Below are 23,307 nucleotides of genomic sequence, written 5' to 3'. Positions count from 1 at the left end.
GCTGCTTGTCATGACTAAAGGTAATAATACAGGCTATGCTGCCAATAGTGCGTGTAGTGTGCATTAGGGTGGGCAAGGTTAAATAGTGCGAGCAACAGGAGTTTACTCGCACTATTTTCTGAGTGAATCAACCGCCGAGTGTTAACTCTTTCTGTACTGGAAAACATGAGACTTTTTTCTTTGCTACTAATGTTTCATTTCTTAGCTGTGCTATTCATTCAATTCATTATCTCATAAGTTTATTTTTGCTTCAGATTTGCTTTAAGGGCTTAAAAAAAGCACAGTTACATTAAACATCCTCCATAACATTTCTGAGTTAAGGGTGTGGGATTGGTTATTTATAACTAGTGATGAGCGCAAAGTTCACTTAGATGAATTACACATCGAAATTCACAATTACGATGCAAAATGGTAATGCCAAATTTTGGGGAAATTGTAATTAATTTGGTCTGTAATTGTAATCATTTGTAATTTGGATTAATTTTCATGTCATTTTGTGCCGACTTTAACATTTAATTGCAAATCCCCCATACATGCTATTGCCACCAAAATTGGTACATAAAAAGTCGGTAAAAAAATAATTTTTTAAAAAGACCCGTAGTTTTTTAGAAATCATTTTTCCTTTGCATTTTTAAAGTCAATGGGAATCTTTTTTTTTTTTTTTTTTAATGTTTTTTTTCTATAGAGAACAAATGACCTATCATTGTCCTCTGATGCTCTGTCCCCTTTTCGCTGGCGTGGCTTCAGCTTGGCAGCTAAAATCTGCATTGTAAGAACTTGACCACTTTGGTCGAATATACTGACATAGGAGAGGAGGCAGAGCTTACTTCCCCTGCTCTGTCACTCCTCAGTCATGCGTGGCCATCTCCTCCCCTTTCTCCGCCCCTCTGAGTGCGTTCTCGGTGATGCCCGGCTCCCTGCTCTTTAGTCAGAGCGCACACAGACAAGCAGTGCCGCAGGCACATTCTAATTCGCGGATCCCTGCTATTACACAGACTACGCATAGTGAGGCTTTTCATAGGTAGCTGGCTGCTCTTTTGCCTGTGCGCACACGATCTTCTATACACATGTGCGCGCACGTGTTCACAGCCATGCTCCAGAAAGCTCTTACTCTCGTGCTAATTTATCGGCGCTTGAGAGGAGTGAGAGATTTTACAAGGGAAGAGGCTGCCGACCCGGAAGACGAAGCTAAGGTCGGCAGCCATCTTTGAATAACAAGACATCATTCTACGGTCAAAATTTACCGATCCAGGGGCTGGGGAGCGGCGAAAATCAATTAAGGTAGGATTCATTTTGATTTGCAACACATCCATATTTAAAAAAAAATAAAATTGATTCCCATTGACTTTAACCACTTGAGGACCCCCCTAAACCCCCCTAAAGACCAGGCCTTTTTATTGTTAATTGGCTACTGCAGCTTTAAGGCCAAGCTGCAGGGCCGCACAGCACACAAGTGATTCCCCCCCCCCCTTTTCTCCCCATCAACAGAGCTCTCTGTTGGTGGGGTCTGATCTCCCCCCCCCCCCCCCTGTGTTTATTTATTTATTTTTATAAATATTTATGTTGGTGTTTTTTTTTGTTTTTTTTTACTAAACATCGTTTTTTATGTATTGTAAACCCCTCCCTCCCCTCAGCCAGCCAATCCTGCGACCGGCTGTCTTAGGCTTCTGCCTATGAGAGCCGATCGCTCTCTTGTCTCCCAGGGGGACTGATTGCAGCGCTGTACTAACAGAAAAGATGGTGGTTTCGCCATCTAACAGTCTTGGAGACTGAAGGCGGGGAGGAGCTCCGCCCCCTGAGCAGGAGATGCGTGCGCAGCCTGCGCGCGATCTCCTGCAAAATCCAGCCCCAGGACTTGACGCCAATTGGCGTTAGGCGGTTCTGGGGCTGCCGCCGGGACCACGCCCATTGGCGTGGGCGGTCTTTAAGTTGTTAAAATCGATTTTCTCAGAAATTATTTTAATGACTCATACCCACTATTCTCCTCCTTAACCTACGTAGTAATTTTGGTGATAATAGCAGGTATGGGGGCTTTGTCATTCACTGCTAAAATCAGCACAATATTTTGTGAAAATTATGCAAAATTACAATTAATTATACAAAATCAATTAAATTTACAAAATGTCATGACATATGGGTGTAATTGTGTAAATTTACGTGAAATGTTTTGCGTAATCGTAATGATCTGATTATGATTATCACTATTTATAGCAAATCTTGGCGCTCTACATGAGCCTGACTAGTTCGCTTTATCCTCATACACAACAAAGCGTTAACCCAGGAAACTGCCTGGAATCAGAAATGAAAATCCGGAGAAGAGGCCTGGCATCCGTGGCGGCGCCTTTCTCGCAGCGCGCGTCAGGCCATCTTCGGGTCTTGCTTCCCAGTTTAGCTGAAGTCAATGCCAGAAGATTTGCGAAGATATCCAAACACAAGTAAAGGTCAGAAAATGTTAAACAAAAGACAGAGGAGCTGAGCGTACGTCAAGCGTTAATTTGACATTTACCACACGGTGAGAGCGGGCTGTGGGTTTCAGCGAGCCCGCGTGGAAACATGTCGGAAAAATACACAGATTTTTATTTCCTGCGCTTGTTTCATCCGTTCCATCATCCAAACACAGGAAGACATTTTACCCATGAGTTTATTTCTCTAAAATAAATTCTAATGAGACGTTCTGCTGTTTAATCATAAAACGAAGGAGCGAGGAAGACATGGAAGACCTTTTTATTTATAACTTTATACAGGCCAGAAACACAAGGCTCAGACCCCCTCTGTCTGCATTGTCAGTGCATTGTAGCATTGCAGTGTATAGATATATGTAACATGTTGTTTGACACAGAAAAAAAAAAAAAAAGAAATTGCACCAAAATGCTTGCAAGAAATTTGCTTAAAGAACAAGCAACGCTCATTCGAATCTAGAAATAAAAAACACATATATAAGTAGATAAATACTACTTCTACTTACATAACAGATGTATTGTGCTATCCACGTAATGATTCCTGTGAATTTTACAAAGGAAAAGCAGAAAATCCTTTTCTAGGCAGTGGCCATCTTGCCAAGCTAATGCTGACATCATATCCTCCCTGACTCTTGTTTCCCCCCTCCCTTCTCTTGCTCATTGTGTATTCATTAGCTGCCCTCCTCCCAGAGTCTTTTTTTTCTATTTACACACCCAATCACTGAGTCCCTCAGCCTTGCTTGTAAACACAAGTGATCAGCTAGGCAGGGAAATAAATGGAAGAGGAGGAATATATTATAGATAAAAAGAACTCCCAGCATTCAAAAGAACTCCCAGCATACAACTTTTTGGCACTGTTTGGGACTAGGGCCAGTGCTCCTATAGTATGTGATAACTCCAAACCATAACAGCAGAAAAAAGTTTTGAATGCAGGATTAGCATCTTTACCACTTAATACACTCAGACCAGTTGCTGTTGAAATTTGATTTTTATGGTGATAATACCGCTTTAAAGGTAAAGAGGGACCAAATATATAAAAGTTTTATACATACCTGGGGCTTCCTCCAGCCCCATCTGCACGGATCCCACACGACCGTTCTCAGTCTTCTCCAGCTCTGGTACCAGGTCCCGTAACTTCAGCCAGTTGCAGCCAGTCTTCGCAAGAGAAGTACGCTTTCTACGTATCTCTCAGGCGGCTCTCTACATCCAGCAGCCACTGGAGAGATACGTAGAGAGCACACTTCTCTTGCGTCAGACTGGCCGCGAATGGCCAAATTTACGGGACCCGGTACCGGAGCTGGAGAAGGCTGAGGACGGCGGTGTGGGAGCGATCCAGGCAGGTGGGGCTGGAGGAAGCCCCAGGTATGTATAAATCTTTTATATTATGTGGCCTCTGGTTTCCTTTAAGTCAAACTTCAATCCAGAGAAAAGTTCACATGCATACACATACTGTGTGTACACTGTACACACAAACATACAGAAAATCTGCGTGCATGTGTAACTCCTCGCATGTAGCTCCCAACTGTCCCTCTATATGGAGGGACAGTCCCTCTTTGGGAACCAAATCCCCCTGTCCCTCTTTCTTCCTCCTTGTCCCTCTTTCAACACAGAACTGTGTTAATATACCGGTGTATAAGATGACTGGGCGTATAACACGACCCCCAACTTTTCCAGTTCAAATTAAATGTTTTTATATACTCGCCTTATAAGACTACCCCTCTTGATTGTTGGACATTTGTATACTGTACTGTATGTACTGGTGCTATACTGTATAAACAGGTACAGATACTGGAGCTGTAATGTGTGTGGTACCCAGTATACAACAACCAGCCAATCACGGCAAGCGATGTAACTTACCGGTGATTGCCTGGCTGGTTGTTGTATACAAACCCTGCTTGGATTGGTCAGCTATTCCTGTCTAGACTAGTTGTACAGCACCGCCCTTGCTGCTGTCATATGGTCGCTGCATACGGTGGGGATGCTGCTGCGGACATTTTTTGTGCCCCCCCCCCGGCAACCTCAGATTCTCCAGTTCTGTTCTGAAGTTTTAGTACCTGCCCTATAACATGACACCCGGCATATAAGATGACCCCTGACTTTTGACAAGATTTTCCCGGGTTAAAAAGTAGTTTCATACGCCAGAATATACTGTATGCATTTTTTTCTCTTAAAAATGTGTTTAACTGACTCTAAAATTTTATTCTCATCAATTTAATTGATACATATCTTATTTTCAACAGTTAAAATGAAGGAAAATTACAGATGAGAGAAAGGACCAGTGTGGTCTGAATGATAAAACTACATCTTTTGGAACTGAATTGTTATATGCAGGGCAAGGGGTGTGGTGGGGGCGTGGTTAGAGGTGTGACAGGGGCGTGTGTTAAAGAGTCCCTCAATCTTATCCCAAAAAGTTGAGTTATTATGCATGCATGCTACACACAAACACATAAGTCCCACTACTTACCTATAGGTGCTGCTCCTCTGGCCCCCGGCTTGGGCCCGTATGGGATGCGTCACCTTCTCCACCCAACCAGAAGAATCTTCCAGATTTTGTAGTTCCCGACAGTGCCTTGCACACACTAACCATGCATGCCGAGAGATTTAGTCTGTGGATGTGAGTACAGTACCAGTGAAAGCTTGGCAGTGAAAGTGTTAAAGAGGAACTCCTGTTAAAATAATATAATAAAAAAGTGCTTAATTTTTACAATAATTATGTATAAATGGTTTAATCAGTGTTTGCCCATTGTAAATGGTTTCCTCCTCCTGATTTAAATCCTGACATTTATCACATGGTGACATTTTTACAGCTGGCAGGTAGAGCTGCTGAAATCCGGAACCATGAGACATCCGGATAGTTCTATCCAGATATCTCCCAGTTACCTGTGCAGGGTGGGCCGGGGAGGGGGGGGTCAATCTTACCTGTCTGACATCTTCTTTGGTCCGTTCCTTGGCGCCTCCCATGATGCGGTCCAAGCGACGGTTTTGTGATTAGGAGGAAGAGTTTGTAATCATGTGACGCGCGTGGAGCGCATCGTGGGAGGCGCCTAGGGACAGACGAAGAAGACGTCAGACAGGTAAGATTGACCACCTCGCACAGGTTTACTGGGAGATATCCGGATAGCAACTACCCGGGTATCTCCTGGTTCCGGATTTGAGCAGCTCTACTGGCAGGTAATGTCAAAGGAGATGCTGCTTGCTTTTTTGGCAGTTGGAAACTGCTGTAAACAGCTATTTCCCACAATGCAATGAGGTTCACAGTCAGGAAACTGTCAGGACCATGGTCCTTCCAATCAAGAAAACTGCACACCCAGAAGTGAAGTAGTGTTGGTGCTGGGTATCCCGCAGCAATCCAAATCCAAGAACCAAAAAGCGGATCCCCTTTTTGATTCCACCAAGCATATCAGTGTGCTTTGGGGATGTGGGGAGAAACCCACACAAATACAGGGAGAGCATACAAACTCCATGCAGATATCCACTATGCCACCGTACCACTTCCTATAGAGTTGCTTTAAGCAGTTTTTAGCTCTGCATTTTGCTAAAATCTTATTTGGTGTTTCAAAACTAAAAATTTACGTTTTTAGCTGAATGACACAGTAGCAGTCTTTGAATGTTCCACAGCTACATTCTAGAACTGTTGGCCTTATTTTTGTTCTATTCCCTGCAACAAGAAATTGTTTTGTACCACGCAAGACCTTTATGGCTTGTAATTAGTTATGAGTGGGAGTGCTGTAGCCCTACTGAATTCTTAACCCTTCCAGTAAAAAACAAAAAAACAAAAACAAACAAACAAAAAAAACATAGCCGAGCTCTATGTAGGCTTCAGAATGTACAAACACATTTATCTCATAATGGACCTGATGCACGAAAGACCAGTTAATGTGGAGCGCGCATGCAGCCTCTGAAGCAAGTTACAAATGCAGCCAGTGGGGGAGCAGAAGTGGCCCCGAGAGACAGCAAGGGAGCCCCCCAGCCTGACGCATGAAAATTTATTCATTAGTTTCAGGGGCGTAACTAGAAATCACTGGCCCCTCCTGCGAAAATTTGGATGGGCCTCCGTGGTGGGCAGGAACACAGGCATACCTCCATGTGTTCCACCGCAGAGGTCCAATCTCTAAGCTCCACACGCTACTTCCTGATAAACAGGAAGTAGTGTCAGACGCTTAGAGAGAGGAACTTCCGGCGTGGGAAAACACATGGAGGTATGTCTGTGTTCCTGCCCGCCGCTGCTGCCACCTATTAATGCTGGAGAGGGAGCGATGAGGGAAGAGCCCGGGGTGAGGAAGGGGGGAGTGGCCCCCCTCCCCGCTGATGTAGGTGGCCAATGCTCTCCCCTCATGCTGCGACCCTTCCTGCCCCCTAAAATGGCCCTGGGTGGGCCCCAGAATGGGCCACGCCCCCCACTGCTGCATAGCTTGCAGTCCCTATTGTTACACCACTGATTAGTTTTATCTCAGGTACTCTTTAAAGCTTTCATCGCCCCCTGTAAAAAAACAGCTCTCAGGGATAAATATGTTGTCTAACAAGAATAGGTCCCTCGGAAAATCTCCATTATTCAGGTCATGCAATGGCAACTAATACCGCTTCCTCGTGGGATTGCAGCTAGCTATTGAAATAATGGCAACAATATAATAATAATAATAAGGTTATTAATACAGGTTTCCTGACTTTGACACTCCTCTTTCTTCTAAGCATTTGCAATACCATATTATTCAGACTGACGTCCCAGAGATTTGCTTTAAATGCCCATAATTATGTCCACCTCCAGGAACTGAATATAGCGCGCTGCATTGTGTGAATGTGAGGACTGACACCCAATGATACACCCAGAGGACATTATGTGAGAGCTGTCATTAGGATGTGCTTGTGGACAGGAGGGGATTCTAAGAAGGGTAAGAATGCTTCTGTGCAACCCATTTCCATCAATATTTCCCAGAATGCAAGGCTCTGATAGGCCTCTCGTCACACAGCCATTGTAAATGCAGATGTATGGATGTGGATGGAAATTCACTGTATGCTCACTGCAGTCCAAACATTGATATTTCATTGCTAGGACTGTGCTGGATTATTTAATCTGATTCTGGTTAGAGATGAGCTCTGGAATCGGAACAGTTCCAAGTTCCAATTTTTGCATCGGAATTCGCCCATTCCGAATAAAATCGTGAAAATCGGAAATTATACTGTTTCGAGTACCACATTCTGTTCTGCCGATGCGAACATTGGCTTCAGAAACAAGTATTTCCAGCACACATTAGTGTGACCTTCAGGGACCATCGCCGACAGCCATTTTGTTGACATCACTACGGACTACAAATTCTTGTCCCAGAAGCCAATTTGTACTTTCCATGCCATTGTGTTAACGCCGTGTTTGATGAAAATTTTTGTTTCTGAAGCCAATTTTCGCATTGGCAGATCTATTGACCGCATGGACTTCAATAGAAAATACCTTCGGAACATGGAAATCTGATCACGAAATTTGATATTTGGCTGAGGGACAAAATCAGAATCCGGCTGTTCCGATCAACCAACCCCAATTCTGGTGGTGATGCCACAGCACTCCCGGATTCCCAGCTCTGCACACCTGCCTCTACCGTTACCATGGGCCCTCTTGCCCCTGCTAGATTCTTTTATTTCTCAGGAACTCCTGTGGTGAGAGCTCTACATTCCTGAATGTCCAGCTCTGCAAACCTGCTGCACCAGATATGGATTAAGATGTAATGAGGTCCTGAGCAAGGTAATAGATTTGGGTCCCTCTTGTGTTCCTTTTGGTTAGCTGAAGTAAAGAGCTTTTGCCGCACCCAGGGCCAGATTTGCCATAAGGCATTGTAGGCACGTGCCTACAGGGCCTGATAATGGAAGGCGGCTCACTCCCCTCCCTGACGGCCTTCCTCAAGCCTTCCCCATGCAGAGTGCTGATGAGATTGTAAATGAGAGGTTACTCACCCTGCTCTAGCCATTCCACTATCCAGATCTCCCTTCAGTGAGGGGCATCTCTAGCTACTTAGTATTGAGGTTCCTCTAGCTACCTAATACGTGGGGGCACCTCTAGCTACTTAAAGGGAACCTAAACTGAGAGGAATATGGATTTTTCCTTTTAAACAATACCAGTTGCCTGGCAGTCCTGCTGATCTCCTTAGCTGTAGTAGTGGCTGAATCACACACCTGAAACAAGCATGCAGCTAATCCAGTCTGACTTCAGTCAGAGCACCTGATCTGCATGCTTGTTCAGGGGCTGTGGCTAAAAGTTTTAGAGGCAGAGGATCAGCAAGACTGCCAGGCAACTTGTATTATTTTAAAGGGAAAAATCCATATCCTTCTCAGTTTAGGTTCCCTTTAAGACTGAGGGTGCTTCTGGCTACCTAATACTAAGGGGCATCTGTAGCAGCCTACAACGTGCAAGGGAACTAAGGGAGAGGTGAAAACTGGGACAGCCCGCCAGGGGCGAGCCTGGGGTGCCTGGCACCTGGGTGCAAGATTTTCTCTGGCGCCTATGGGAGTGGTTAAATTTACCGCGCCCAACCACATAACCACACCAGTGTCCTGCCTAATCACACCCACACCTTCCACCTCTTTCCGCATGCATGTGATACCCCATTCCTACCCCTCTTCCATGGGCTTGCTCCTGGCTGGCTTTGGCTTCCTGCGAGCCTGCTAGTCTCTGGACTGACTCAGGCTGAGAGGCTCTGCGAGTGCGACGCAGTCACACACTGCGTATTTATGGCTGCCTGCGGCCACCCTACTCTCACTGTCGTAGGCTCCTCCCCCCGCCAAGCCCAAGCGTGAGGTGGGCTGCCTGTATCTTTCCCGCTGCGCCGCGCAGCCTGCCAGTGTTGCCAACCTTTCACGTTATTTTTTTACTGACAAATACCTAAAAATTTACTGACAAAAGATTATTTTTACTGACAAAATTTCCCCACTAAATGCACATAAGAGACAGCTTTTCCCCATGTAAATGCACATAAGAGACCGCTTTTCACCAGCAAATGCACATAACAAGAGACCGCTTTTCACCAGCAAATGCACATAACAAGAGACCGCTTTTCACCAGCAAATGCACATAACAAGAGACCGCTTTTCACCAGCAAATGCACATAATAAGACAGCTTTTCACCAGCAAATGCACATAAGACAGCTTTTCACCAGCAAATGCACATAAGAAGACAGCTTTTCACCAGCAAATGCACATAAGAGAGATTTTCACCAGTAAATGCACATAATGACAAACAGACAGTGTCCCCAGAATATATAGCCAGGGATATATGTCCCCAGGATAGGTAGCCAGGGGGTATATGCGCCCAGGATAGGTAGCCAGGCGGTATACGCGCCCAGGATAGGTAGCCAGGGGGTATACGCGCCCAGGATAGGTAGCCAGGGGGTATACGCGCCCAGGATAGGTAGCCAGGGGGTATGTGCGCCCAGGATAGGTAGCCAGGGGGTATGTGCGCCCAGGATAGGTAGCCAGGGGGTATGTGCGCCCAGGATAGGTAGCCAGGGGGTATGTGCGCCCAGGATAGGTAGCCAGGGGGTATGTGCGCCCAGGATAGGTAGCCAGGGGGTATGTGCGCCCAGGATAGGTAGCCAGGGGGTATGTGCGCCCAGGATAGGTAGCCAGGGGGTATGTGCGCCCAGGATAGGTAGCCAGGGGGTATGTGCGCCCAGGATAGGTAGCCAGGGGGTATGTGCGCCCAGGATAGGTAGTCAGGGGGTATGTGCGCCCAGGATAGGTAGCCAGGGGGTATCTGTGCCCAGGATAGGTAGCCAGGTGGTATCTGTGCCCAGGATAGGTAGCCAGGTGGTATGTGCGCCCAGGATAGGTAGCCAGGTGGTATGTGCGCCCAGGATAGGTAGCCAGGGGGTATGTGCGCCCAGGATAGGTAGCCAGGGGGTATGTGCGCCCAGGATAGGTAGCCAGGTGGTATCTGTGCCCAGGATAGGTAGCCTGGGGGTATCTGTGCCCAAGATAGGTAGCCAGGTGGTATCTGTGCCCAGGATAGGTAGCCTGGGGGTATGTGCGCCCAGGATAGGTAGCCAGGTGGTATGTGCGCCCAGGATAGGTAGCCAGGTGGTATGTGCGCCCAGGATAGGTAGCCAGGGGGTATGTGCGCCCAGGATAGGTAGCCAGGTGGTATCTGTGCCCAGGATAGGTAGCCAGGTGGTATCTGTGCCCAGGATAGGTAGCCAGGTGGTATGTGCGCCCAGGATAGGTAGCCAGGTGGTATGTGCGCCCAGGATAGGTAGCCAGAGGGTATGTGCGCCCAGGATAGGTAGCCTGGGGGTATGTGCGCCCAGGATAGGTAGCCAGGTGGTATGTGCGCCCAGGATAGGTAGCCAGGGGGTATGTGCGCCCAGGATAGGTAGCCTGGGGGTATGTGCGCCCAGGATAGGTAGCCAGGTGGTATCTGTGCTCAGGATAGGTAGCCAGGTGGTATCTGTGCCCAGGATAGGTAGCCTGGGGGTATGTGCGCCAAGGATAGGTAGCCAGGTGGTATCTGTGCCCAGGATAGGTAGCCTGGGGGTATGTGCGCCCAGGATAGGTAGCCAGGTGGTATGTGCGCCCAGGATAGGTAGCCAGGTGGTATGTGCGCCCAGGATAGGTAGCCAGGGGGTATGTGCGCCCAGGATAGGTAGCCAGGGGGTATGTGCGCCCAGGATAGGTAGCCAGGGGGTATGTACGCCCAGGATAGGTAGCCAGGGGGTATGTGCGCCCAGGATAGGTAGCCAGGGGGTATCTGTGCCCAGGATAGGTAGCCAGGTGGTATCTGTGCCCAGGATAGGTAGCCAGGTGGTATGTGCGCCCAGGATAGGTAGCCAGGTGGTATGTGCGCCCAGGATAGGTAGCCAGGGGGTATGTGCGCCCAGGATAGGTAGCCAGGTGGTATCTGTGCCCAGGATAGGTAGCCAGGTGGTATCTGTGCTCAGGATAGGTAGCCAGGTGGTATCTGTGCCCAGGATAGGTAGCCTGGGGGTATGTGCGCCAAGGATAGGTAGCCAGGTGGTATCTGTGCCCAGGATAGGTAGCCAGGTGGTATCTGTGCCCAGGATAGGTAGCCAGGGGGTATGTGCGCCCAGGATAGGTAGCCAGGGGGTATCTGTGCCCAGGATAGGTAGCCAGGTGGTATCTGTGCCCAGGATAGGTAGCCAGGTGGTATTTGTGCCCAGGATAGGTAGCCAGGTGGTATCTGTGCCCAGGATAGGTAGCCAGGGGGTATGTGTGCCCAGGATAGGTAGTGAGTGACAGGAGCGCGCCCCGCCGCCGCCGCTCCCTCCTCCGCTCCCCCCTCACCTTTCGGCAGTCCTTAGTCAGACCTCAATCAGCGGGCGACCCGACCAGGAAAAGGGCGCCGGACGCACCCGCTCTATATGCGGAAGTGATGTCACTTCCGCATATCAGTGCGGCGTGCTAGGTCCTAGCGCCCGCCCGCCTGATCGAGGTCTGACGCGGCGGCTAGAGGGAGGGAGCTTGAAGCGGCGGCGGCGGCCACAGGGGGAGAGCGGGGCCGGGCGGCGCCTCTCAGAGGCAGGCGCCTGGGTGCCTTGCACCCGCAGCACCCGCCCAGGCTCGGCCCTGCAGCCCGCATACTTGCAGTGCAGTTCATGGAGGTTGAAGTCTAAGGTGCCAGGACATCTGTGCCTATAGGCTCCTGTGAGGTAAATCCGGGCCTGGCCGCACCCAATGATCGCATCATTCTCTCCCCGCCACATATGTTTTGTGCAACGGTTGTTCTATTGATAGGAACATCTCAAATATTTCCTGAGACTTTCCCCCAATTCAACTCACTGTCATATCATCAACTGCAAAGGAGAAAAGTATCTCTTTTGAAGTTGTCTTTCCTTTTTCTGACCTTTCAAAAGTTTTTGAAATGTAAATTTCCTCTTTTACAAACCTTTAAGACTTCAATATAGTTGTGATAAGCAATAATATAAAAAAAAAAGTCTTCCAGCGACACAAAGACCCAAAGTAAAAAAACAAAATTGCTGAATATCTTTACTGCCTGCTGGAGAAACTGCAAGGCAAGCTGGCGGTGTATTAAAAGTTCCATTTTAGTGCAAAATAGCTCTTCAATAAACCAGCCCGATCTGTTCTTTAAGTTAATAACACTCTCTTACTTCACTTGCAGATCCTCATTGTGCAGAAAGTAATTTAAGCCTTAAAAAAATTCCCGTATTAATGCACCTTACCTTCATTCCAAGGGCTTCTCTTTTTTTATCTTTTTATTTCGTTTTTCTTTCATTTTTCGGCAATATTTCACAGCAGCTGGTGACTAAAGAAATACACAGAGCTGGATTATATAAATAGATATTAGGAATATATAAAAACAGCTCAAACATATGTATACATTACAATCCCTGCCTCAGCGCATTTTCATTTCTTGTGACTTTTTACTTATTTATTTTAACTTTATCTGCCTCTGCTTCTCAACACTAGTTTAGCACCAATCCTCTTACGCCCGGTTCACACTGGCACTAAAAAAAGTTTTGTTCACGGATCGGAACGGATGCAAATGGATCCAATGTTAACCTATGGATCCGTTCACATCTGTCTGTTCAAATGGATCTGTTCTGCACTATCCGCTGAACGGACCGCAAATTTCCTGCAGCACCTATTTTTCCGGACAGCTGAGCCCAGCAGAATGGAAACAGAAGCTAAAGTACTGCATTGGGGGCAATGAGAAAAATAAACGTTTCTTCACACTAGTGGAAAAATGGACCGTTCTATCCAGCAAAATCCACTTTGGGGGTGGGGAAACAGAACGGAAGCAGCGGAATGGAAATGGAGTAAAAACTGATCCGTTCGTCCGGTGATCAGATCCGTTTTCACGGATACGTTTGCCATTTTAGATTGTATTTATCCTCAGTCTCCTAAAATTACTTTTTTTTTTTAGATATCCCACAGTTTTATTTTATATTTAAATCTAGTTTTTAAGTTTTTACTGTTTCATTGCCTCTGCTCAATGACACCTTCATTGAAGTATGTCAGAGCTCAAATCTATGAATGATTGACCCTTTTTAGTCTTTTTCCTGCTCTCAGAAGCCATTTACTGACAGGAAAGGGTTTTATGGCTGTAATTACTTATCAGTGAGGGTTATGCTATAGTCTGACCCAGTCCGACCCGGGCAGAAACTGTCAGTGGCATACCTGATGTTTAACTTTTTCAGGTAGAGAAAGAAAAAAAGGAACACAGCATAGTTGTTTGTGTGCTTGGCACTGTACATACACATGTCTGTCTCATCATGTCACATGTCACTTAGGTTGTCCTTTGAAAGACATAATAATTAACTCCATGTACAAATATTTTCCTAAACAAAGTGCCAAAGGACCTCAGCACTCTCCCTGACACAATGAGATACTCATAGGTACATATAGCAGGCCTCAAAGACCCATGTGTTCACTACTGCTGTCCTGCCATCTTCATAGCTTCAAGCTCCTCCCTTGGACATTCCCCTCCCCCTTATTTGTCCCTCCTCCATTGTGTGCCCCCTGAGGAGTCCGATGACAATGATGAAACTCGTTGGAAGAGCTGACCAGAGCGAGGCCTGCTAGTGGTTTGTGGGAGACATGCAGGTCACTTTGGGGGACGCCTGTACACACTTTAGATTTCTGTCCGAAACCATCAGGAACAAAAGTTTCAGCGAAGGAAACTCTAAATTGTGTACAGTATGTAGCTTTACTCTCCAGCAAATGAAAGGGCACAAAACGGAAAAAAAAGGAGGCCCTCCAATATGTAGTTCATTTGTTAAAATATATACTTGACAAACAATTGTACTTCCAAAAGCCCTGCATGCTGTGCCGCTTTGTATTACAAACAAACAGGATCCAGGAGATCATTACGAAGAACCACGGAAAAGCACCCTGGCTCCTCCCAGTCTTTACCCCAAGCCTCAGCTTTAGGGAGCCTGGTAAAAACTAAATGCTCAGCGGTCTACCTAGCCGGGCATAGTTAAAGGACCCCAGGAGTGAAGCACTGGGAAGCACCCAAGACAAGATTAGAAGATGTTTCAGCTAGTGAGGATCCTGTGAAACAAAGCAGACAGCACTGCCAAGTTTAACAGGCGCTGTCTGCTTATTTACCAGACAGCGGGCATTATCCTGATTCTTATTGCTTGTTATTTAATTATTTTTGCGTTATGTTATAAGGTAGATTGCCATTTGGTTTTAAAGGACAATTGAAACAAGATGGATTATAGAGGTTGCCATATGTATTTCCTTTCAAGCAATGCCAGTTGCTTGGCTAGCCAGCTGGACATCTGCCTCAAATACTTTTAGCCATAGCTCTTGAACAAGCAGATCAGGTGTTTCTGACGTTATTGTCAGATCTGACAAGATTAGCTGCATGCTTGTTTCTGGTGTGATTCAGACACTACAGCAGCAAAATAGATCAGCAGGGCTGCCAGTAACATATGTTATGCTTTCAACATTCTGTATAATTTATATACAATGCGCTATTGCTGTTGTAAGGTTTAGTGAATAATCAATTTACAACATTGCACCTTCCTAAACTACACACCAGTCATCTTTATGATTCATTCCTGACTGTGTACAATGGAATCTCACCAGAAGGGTTAAGCAGAAAGTTTTGAATCAGGATAATACAATTTATAGGCCTACCTAAAGGAAACTTGAGGCTGGTAGTAGAGTTTTACTTATCTCCGGCTAGTACCTGTTGGTCCCTTGGTTTCCTCCAGGTACCCTTCATTGTGTCACTGTCAGCTTCATTGTGTCGCTGTCACCCCTACTAAGGCCGGCTGGGTCACGGACTACAAAGCATGCATGGTTTGTCTCCTTGATCGCACTTCAAGTGCTGGGAGTATTCTGTGCATGCGCAGTTCATAAAGACTTGTAACTGCACATGTGCAGAATGCAGAATTTAGGAGGTGCATGTGGCCAGGACAGCACATGTGCCATAGTCCGTGACTCAGACAGTTGGGTTGACGGCGCCACACTGGGGGGAGGGGGGATAGCTGGAAGAAGTCCAAGGAAAGTAAAACTCAAATTTTTCTCCTGCCTCAGTTCTCCTTAAAATATACAATGACTATGCTTTTGGCTAGCAAGCCAGTAAGCCTTCTTTATACTCTATTCCTGAATGATTTTAGTGTCAAGCTGATTATCATGGTTGATTTAGTACTTATATATAAGCTGACTGCCTTGCTACCAATTTTTCCATTCAGGCTTGGGCTGGGCAATTGCAGGGAACTGGGGAAGGCCCACATGAATGATAGGGCTAGCTTTTGCTGGGAGTCAGAAAGTTAAAAAGTAAGAGGAGCTGAGATTGGGTAGAGGTACAGGAGTTGTGATTGGCCAGGCCCTGGAAGTGGTTAAGGGGTATAGGATTGGGTGGTGGAGTTTCCAGGGCACAGGGAAAGAGCTTCTATGCCACAAGCTCCCTTCCTCCCTTAAAATTTGTCTGTGTTTTGCATGTTGTTTTTTTTCTTGTCATTGCAACTGGTGGGGGTAAGGGGTTTCAGAGGCTGGTTTCTAAGTCGGTTGGGTTAAGACCTGTTCAGTGCAGATATCTCCATTCCAGAGTTGGGCGTCTTCAATGAGAGATCTTCAAGTTGGGGGCATGCAGCTGTCCCCAAGACGGTGACTGTGTCTGAGGGCTGGTTCGTTGGATGCCTGCCCAAGATGGTTTATGCCTCTGGACCACCCCCTTTACCATAGTTGTATTTGGGTTACATTAAAGCTATATATTTGTAATGTTATTTGTTGACAAAGACAAAAGGGCTGCTTTGGCCTTTTTAATTCCATTTTTTGAGTAAGCAGTCCTGGTCTTTATTGGCATTGAGTGTGTATGGGGTGTATTGTACAGACAGTAATCAGTACGCTGTGCACCTTATCAAGTGTATATTTATAAACCGAGCCTAGAGCAGGCATGGGCAAACTTGGCCCTCCAGCTGTTAAGGAACTACAAGTCCCACAATGCATTGCATGAGTCTGACAGCCACAGTCATGACTCATAAAGGCTAATGCATTGTGGGACTTGTAGTTCCGTAACAGCTGGAGGGCCGAGTTTGCCCATGCCTGGCCTAGAGTGAAGATTTACAACCCTGCATGTCTTTACCTTGTTGTATATCACGACTTATGCTGATTGCCATTCAATACTCAACCTCACTGGAAGCCTCAAGCAGATGGATTTAAATTGCATTCTGCATGTTTGGAGGTGTATTTGTGATGCACATGGTCAGCTACCTCTAGGCTAATGTTCCTGCCATCCCCAAAAGGCTGTTTAACAATGGTGACCCCTGATAGCAAGCAAAGGTGGATAACTGAACCTAGGGCAAGCGAGCGAGCTGACTGGTACTCAGAATTAAATTACTTACTTATTCTGTAGAGATGGAGGATGAGAAGAGGGACATGACCGTTGTGACGACCCATCACATCATGCAAATGTGTTAAAGTGAATGGGAACTACATTTAAAAAAATGAGACAGATACGCGTACTTACCCAAGGAGAGGGAAGGCTCTGGGTCTTATAGAGCCTTCCGGCTCCTCTCCTCCTGGTCCCGTCGTTCCAGTGCTGGCTCGCCGGGTAGCAGTATTTGACTAAATTAGTCAAAATTGGTCAAATACTGCTTTACCCGGCCGAAGGAGGCTTCAGAAGTCTTCAGGGAGCCCGAGTGCTCCTGAATAAAGGCGGCCCTGTACTGCGCCTGCGCAAGCACGCTCTCTTGCACGCTCACGCCTGTGCAGTATGGAGCCGCACGTCTTTTGGAGGACACGGCTCCCGAAGACTTCCAAATACCCTTTTGGCTTGTGATTGAAACGGGGGGGGGGGGGAGCCAGCACAGGATAGAGGGCACCGAGAGAGGAGACAGAAGACTCTATATGACCCAGAGCCTTCCCTCTCCTTAGGTAAGTATTTGCTTCATTTTTTTAAAAAATGCAGTTCCCATTCCCTTTAAGAATGCACAGCCTGAGAACATTTTAGTGCAGTTCTACTACAGTACACCTTACTACAAGTGAGAGTACATGTTGCAAGATACCTTCAGACTTCACCATACTTCATATGGGTCCTCTGGTGCTTTGAGGGTTTCCGAAGATGTGGTGAAGTTTTAAACTATTCCTCCAAGATCCTGTGTTTATTAATGTGTTGCTTTGGGCAGCACGGTGGCATAGTGGTTAGCAGCACTCCCGCCTTCTAGCCCTGGGTCCTCAGTTTGAGAGCATATGGAAACTCCACCCAGATAATGTCCAGACCGAGACATGTACTCGAACTAGCCATACCAGGCACTGAGACAGGTCACTACAGCCATCCACGACTGTAAATATTGGCCTAATACACACCTGGTGACCAGCTTTGGTCTGGGACTTACCGGTCTGTCTTCTGCTCTGACAAAAAGGATGCTTGATGCATATCTAACTTGAATGTATAATACTATGCTTTCATAAACCTATTGTCACAGGACGGGGAGGGGGGGTTTCCTGGCACCCCCCTTGATAAAATTCTCAATAATAAGGCCCACAATAAGCCCCACCCATCCACAGTAAGTACCACCCTGCACCGGGACTCTTTGGAGTGAAGAGGCTCCAGAGAGGAATCCTAGTGTGGCCATTTTGTCAGCTGTGTGGTAGCTAGCAAGTAAGCAGGGCCGGCCTTAGGTTTCACAGCGCCCTGAGCGAAACCTGATTTTTGTGCCCCCCCCTTCCCACGTGCATATACACACACACACGCACGTATACACACACACAGGCCCATATGCAATTCCCCTTTTCTCCTGAGATATCTCCTAGGACAGGGGTTCCCAACCTGTTTGACGTTGTGATACATGAGGCCAAATGCTCAGATCTCCGTGACACATAACATATGTATAATAGGAAAAATACTATTAATAGCCACAAATGGATGGAAAGAGTGCATTATCCTGAATACACTTAAAAATGAAGGCTAAAACCTTTCAGGAATATTAATAAAAACAATCAGTGGGACAGTTAGACACCCCCCCCCCCACCACCATTTAGAATGAAAGGACAGCACCGACAATTTGCACCACGCGTTATAGCCACAGTGCGCCCCCCCAAACCCCCTCAGACTCAGTATAGGTGGGTAGCCAGGTATAGGTGCCCCCAGTATAGGATCTCATGTGTAGGTGCCCTCAATATAGGTTGCCAATCATAGATGCCCCCAGTATAGTAAGTCAATTGATGGTCTCCATCCCCCCATAAGTAGCCAGGCGTAGGTTCCTCCAGTATAGGTAGCCAGGTGTTGGAGCCCTCAGTAAAGGTAGTCAGCTATAGGTACCCTCAGTATAAGAAATCAGGTGTAGGTGCCCTCAGTATAGGCAACCAGCTATAGGCGCCCCCTTGGAAGCTGGCGCCCTGAGCGACCGCTCCGGTCGCTTATATCAAAGGCCGGCTATGCAAGTAAGATAGTGTCTTCCTAACAGCTGCACCCACTGTGACCTCTCCCTCCCCTCCCTCAGCACCAACAGTGACCTCTTCCTTCACCTGGCACTCACAGTTGCCTCTACCTCCACTTAGCACCCACAGTGACCTCTTCCTTCAATCACCTGGCACTCACAGTAGTCGCCTCTACCTCCGTGAAGCACCCACAGTGACCTCTTCCTTCACCTGGCACTCACAGTCACCTATACCTCCACGAAGCACCCAAAGTGACCTCTTCCTTCACCTGGCACTCAGTCGCCTCTACCTCCACAAAGAACCCACAGTGACCTCTTCCTTCACCTGGCACTCACAGTCACCTCTACCTCCACGAAGCACCCAAAGTGACCTCTTCCTTCACCTGACACTCACAGTCGCCTCTACCTCCACGAAGCACCCAAAGTGACCTCTTCCTTCACCTGGCACTCACAGTCGCCTCTACCTCCACGAAGCACCCACAGTGACCTCTTCCTTCACCTGGCATTCACAGTCGCCTCTACCTCCACAAAGAACCCACAGTGACCTCTTCCTTCACCTGGCACTCACAGTCACCTCTACCTCCACGAAGCACCCAAAGTGACCTCTTCCTTCACCTGGCACTCACAGTCGCCTCTACCTCCACGAAGCACCCACAGTGACCTCTCCCTGCTCAGCACTAACAGTGATCCTGGGATGATCAGAATTGCTAATTTCCACTTTGGCTTTTCCACCGCCATTGCTGATTACCGCTACCGATTCAGCTTTCCGCTACCGATTTCCACATTCCGATGCAGATTTTTGCGGTAATTTCCGCCGACTTTAACGTTGATTTTCACAAAAACTAGAAGGTCTATTTGAAACCTATTGGGTCAGAATTGGCATTCACTAAGTGCTTTTGAAAATAAATAAATCCCTGAGAATCCCCCCATGAAGAGATGGACAAGTCCAAAAAAACCTGTCGCTTTTGTCAGATTTCTACTACCTACTATAAGTGACAGCAACATAGGAGAAAAGTAATTTATGGCTCATTTTACTCTGGAAAAAACGTACTTCTTATGTGTTTATGTTTGCACCTATTTTAACCACTTGCCGACCGCACACTCATACCGTGCGGCAGCAAAGTGGTAGCTGGAGGACCAGCGACGCACATCGGCGTCACCAGGTGCCTCCCTAATTAATCAGGAAAGGCCGCTCGCATGAACGGCCGTTTCCTGTTAGATCACGGAGCGGGTTTCCGTGAATAGGCTGCGAGCCGCTGATCGCAGCTCGCAGACTAAATGTAAACACAGGAGACTTTTGTCTCCTTTGTTTACATTGAACGGTGCTGCTGCTACAGCAGCGCCGAAAGGCAGATCGGCGATCACCGGCCAATCAGCGGCCAGGGATCGCCGCCATGTGACAGAGGACAGACGGATAGCGTCCTGTGCAGCCCCGATCACCAGGGGGGAGAGGGAGGAGAGGGAGGGGGGGAATTTTGCCGCGGAGGGGGGCTTTGAAGTGCCCCCCCCCCGCTACACCCAGGCAGGCAGGAGTGATCAGACCCCCCCCTGCACATCATCCCCATAGGGGGGAAAAAAGGGGGGCGATCCGATCGCTCTGCCTGCAACCTGATCTGTGCTGGGGGCTGCAGAGCCCAGCACAGATCATAAAAAAACACGCTGGTCCTTAGGGGGGGGGGGGGGGGTAAAGGCTGGGTCTTCAAGTGGTTCAATTTTCCAATTTTTCACCATCATGCCCCTTAAAGCTAGCCTCTTTACTAGCTTTAGCTATCGCTCCATCCAAAATACTTGAAATTCTCTTCGCATGCCGTGAAAGAAACCTGGTCCATGTAGACAGACCGCTTCACTAAATTGGCGTAAAAATACACGTTTAAACGCAGGGCGATTGAAGTGACGATATCTGTTGATCTCTCTTCTACTCAACGTGTGATTATTGGCCATTTGAAGAGTCACTAGAGCGTTCTTCTTTGTCTTAAAAACACAATCTCCGCTCGTTACTTGTAGCAGCTGTGGCTCTTTGCAGAAACAAAAGCCTTAAAACAATCACGCCGCGAATCCATTATGGGAGAAATTGTTGCGCCGTAAAACTCTTCAAGTTGCTGGGCTTTTTTTGTTTCCCGGTTCTAAACGTACTCCTCATTTACTGCTTATATGAACGGTCTTGCTCATTTGTTTCCACTGATGAAAAATGCATCACAAGGACTCCTATTTTTCTCGGCAAAAATCCAGCAGTTTGTTATAGGTTATTTGAAGTTTTTTTTCCGCTGTTGCCAATTGCTCGCAGGCGTTCGAACGTACACAGCCATTTTTTTTTTCTCCCTGTGTCAGAAGCCCGATCTGAAGGATGGAGACCTACTTATTACTTGTTTCCAGAAATGTAATAAAAACTTTCTTCTGTTTTTTTTTTTTCTGCTGTTAAAGCAAATTGAAGATGCTGATAGCTTTCCACCTCAATAAGTAACTGAAATTAATGTCTTGCTTCTTTTTTTCTTTGCTATTTTAGCGACAGTAACAAAGTATCTATTCCGCAAGACATCTATCATCTATTTCAACTCGGTTACACTTCATTGTTCTGGGTTCTTGTAGTTTAAAATAAATAAATAAATACATTTGAGTCTATTGCAGAGCCTCAGTTTCTTACGGAGATGATGATGGGATGATAATGGGCGTTAAATATTTTTGAGAATGCAGGAACTGATGTTGGTATTGTTATAATCCGTGGCTCAGTGAACCAGATTATTGCGATGATGTAAGGCATTTGGTAAAATTGTGAAAATTGCGATCAGCGCCGATTGATAGGAGTAGAGGCCGAGCTACTGCTCAAAGCTCTTCTTCTACAGGAAGCGCTGCTCAAATCTCCCCCAGGGATTTCGGGGGGTTTTATTGCGATTTCAGCCGCAGGGATGCAGCGTTTTAGGTAGGGCGTAAGGGCTAATGAAGCTAGGCTTAAGTAAAAACTGGATTTTAGCGAGACATCAGAGTCTCTTTAAAGAAAACCTGTACTGAAAAAAAGTTCCCCTGTGGGGTACTCACCTCAGTAGGGGGAAGCCTCTGGACCCTATCAAGGCTTCTCCCGTCCTCCTGTGTCCCACGGCGGTCCCGCTGCAGCCCCTCAGAATGCACAGGCGACAAATCCGACAGCCTGTGCAATATTTAACTTTTCGGGCTCCAGCAGGGGCGCTGTTGCGGCTCTTGTGACGGAGATAGGCGAAAATAGCCGATCTCCGTCGGGTCCGCTCTACTGCGCAGGTGACTTGCGCCTGCGCAGCAGAGCGGCCCGACGGAGATCAGCTATTTTCGCCTATCTCCATGGGAAGAGCGGATACTGCACCTGCGCTGGGGCCAAAAGGTAAATATTTACATTGCCGCCGCTCCGGGAGGATTTTCTCCACCGCCGTGGGACCGAGGGGGACGGGGGAAGCCTCAATAGGATCCGGAGGCTTCCCCCACCCGAGATGAGTAGCCCTCAGGGGAGTTTTTTTCATTACAGATTTTCTTTAAAAATGAAAAACAAAATGCTGCAAATGTAGATTGGTGCTGCCCATGTCTTTTGGCATGTTAAATAAGAACTGACCAAGGATTGAACTTCATTCTGATCAGTAGCTGATTCCTGCTGTCCAGGCACGTGCAGAGGGGGGTGCTCTGTGTGCCCAGGCACTCTCCTCCAGCACCCATACTGATCTCTACCTTCCACAGCACCCACAGTTACTTCTCCCCCCCAGCACCCACAGTTACTTCTCCCCCAGCACCCACAGTGACCTACCCTTCCCCCCGCACCCACACTGACCTCTACCTACCGTAGCAGTAACTATGCCTTTCATAGCAGTACCCACAGTGATCTCCCACCCCCTGCACCCACAACAATCCCACCAATATTCAGCACCCACATTACACTCAACCAGTAACCCCCACTATAGCAAGCACTCAGTACTTGCACCAAGCACCGTGCACCCAATACTCACTACTGGCCTCCATATGGCACGTAGTACTTGCATCAAACAGCCACATGACACTCACTACCTGCTCCCCTTCACCCAATTACTGGCAACCAGTACTCACACCTACATGGCACAGTACTTGCACCCAGCCCTGACATGGCACCCACTACTCACACCTGCTCCCAGCCTCCACATGGCACCCACTATCTGCACCCACATACAGTGGAGGAAATAATTATTTGACCCCTCACTGATTTTGTAAGTTTGTCCAATAACAAAGAAATGAAAAGTCTCAGAACAGTATCATTTCAATGGTAGGTTTATTTTAACAGTGGCAGATAGCACATCAAAAGGAAAATCGAAAAAATAACCTTAAATAAAAGATAGCAACTGATTTGCATTTCATTGAGTGAAATACGTTTTTGAACCCTCTAACAATAAAAGACTTAATACTTAGTGGAAAAACCCTTGTTTGCAAGCACAGAGGTCAAACGTTTCTTGTGATTGATGACCAAGTTTGCACACATTTTAGGAGGAATGTTGGTCCACTCCTCTTT

At 47.1% G+C, this 23,307-nt stretch overlaps 1 long non-coding RNA gene across 1 annotated transcript in view; it reads right to left on the bottom strand.

Annotated features, from left to right (window-relative positions):
• LOC137533928 (uncharacterized) overlaps positions 1-12,720 on the bottom strand; it is a 49,257-nt gene extending 36,537 nt beyond the window's left edge. Inside the window, exons 1-2 of the long non-coding RNA XR_011024250.1 lie at positions 12,636-12,720; positions 4,924-5,065 (exon numbers count right to left, since the gene is read on the bottom strand). This is a non-coding gene — a long non-coding RNA (uncharacterized lncRNA). The remainder of the gene's footprint in view (positions 1-4,923; positions 5,066-12,635) is intronic.
• Positions 12,721-23,307: the final 10,587 nt, after the last annotated feature.

This window comes from Hyperolius riggenbachi, chromosome 10 (genome assembly GCF_040937935.1).
Source record: "Hyperolius riggenbachi isolate aHypRig1 chromosome 10, aHypRig1.pri, whole genome shotgun sequence".
In the NCBI taxonomy this organism is placed as follows: Eukaryota; Metazoa; Chordata; class Amphibia; order Anura; family Hyperoliidae; genus Hyperolius; species Hyperolius riggenbachi.
Note: the sequence above shows the minus strand (reverse complement) of the source record. Positions and strands in the feature narration are given on the sequence as shown.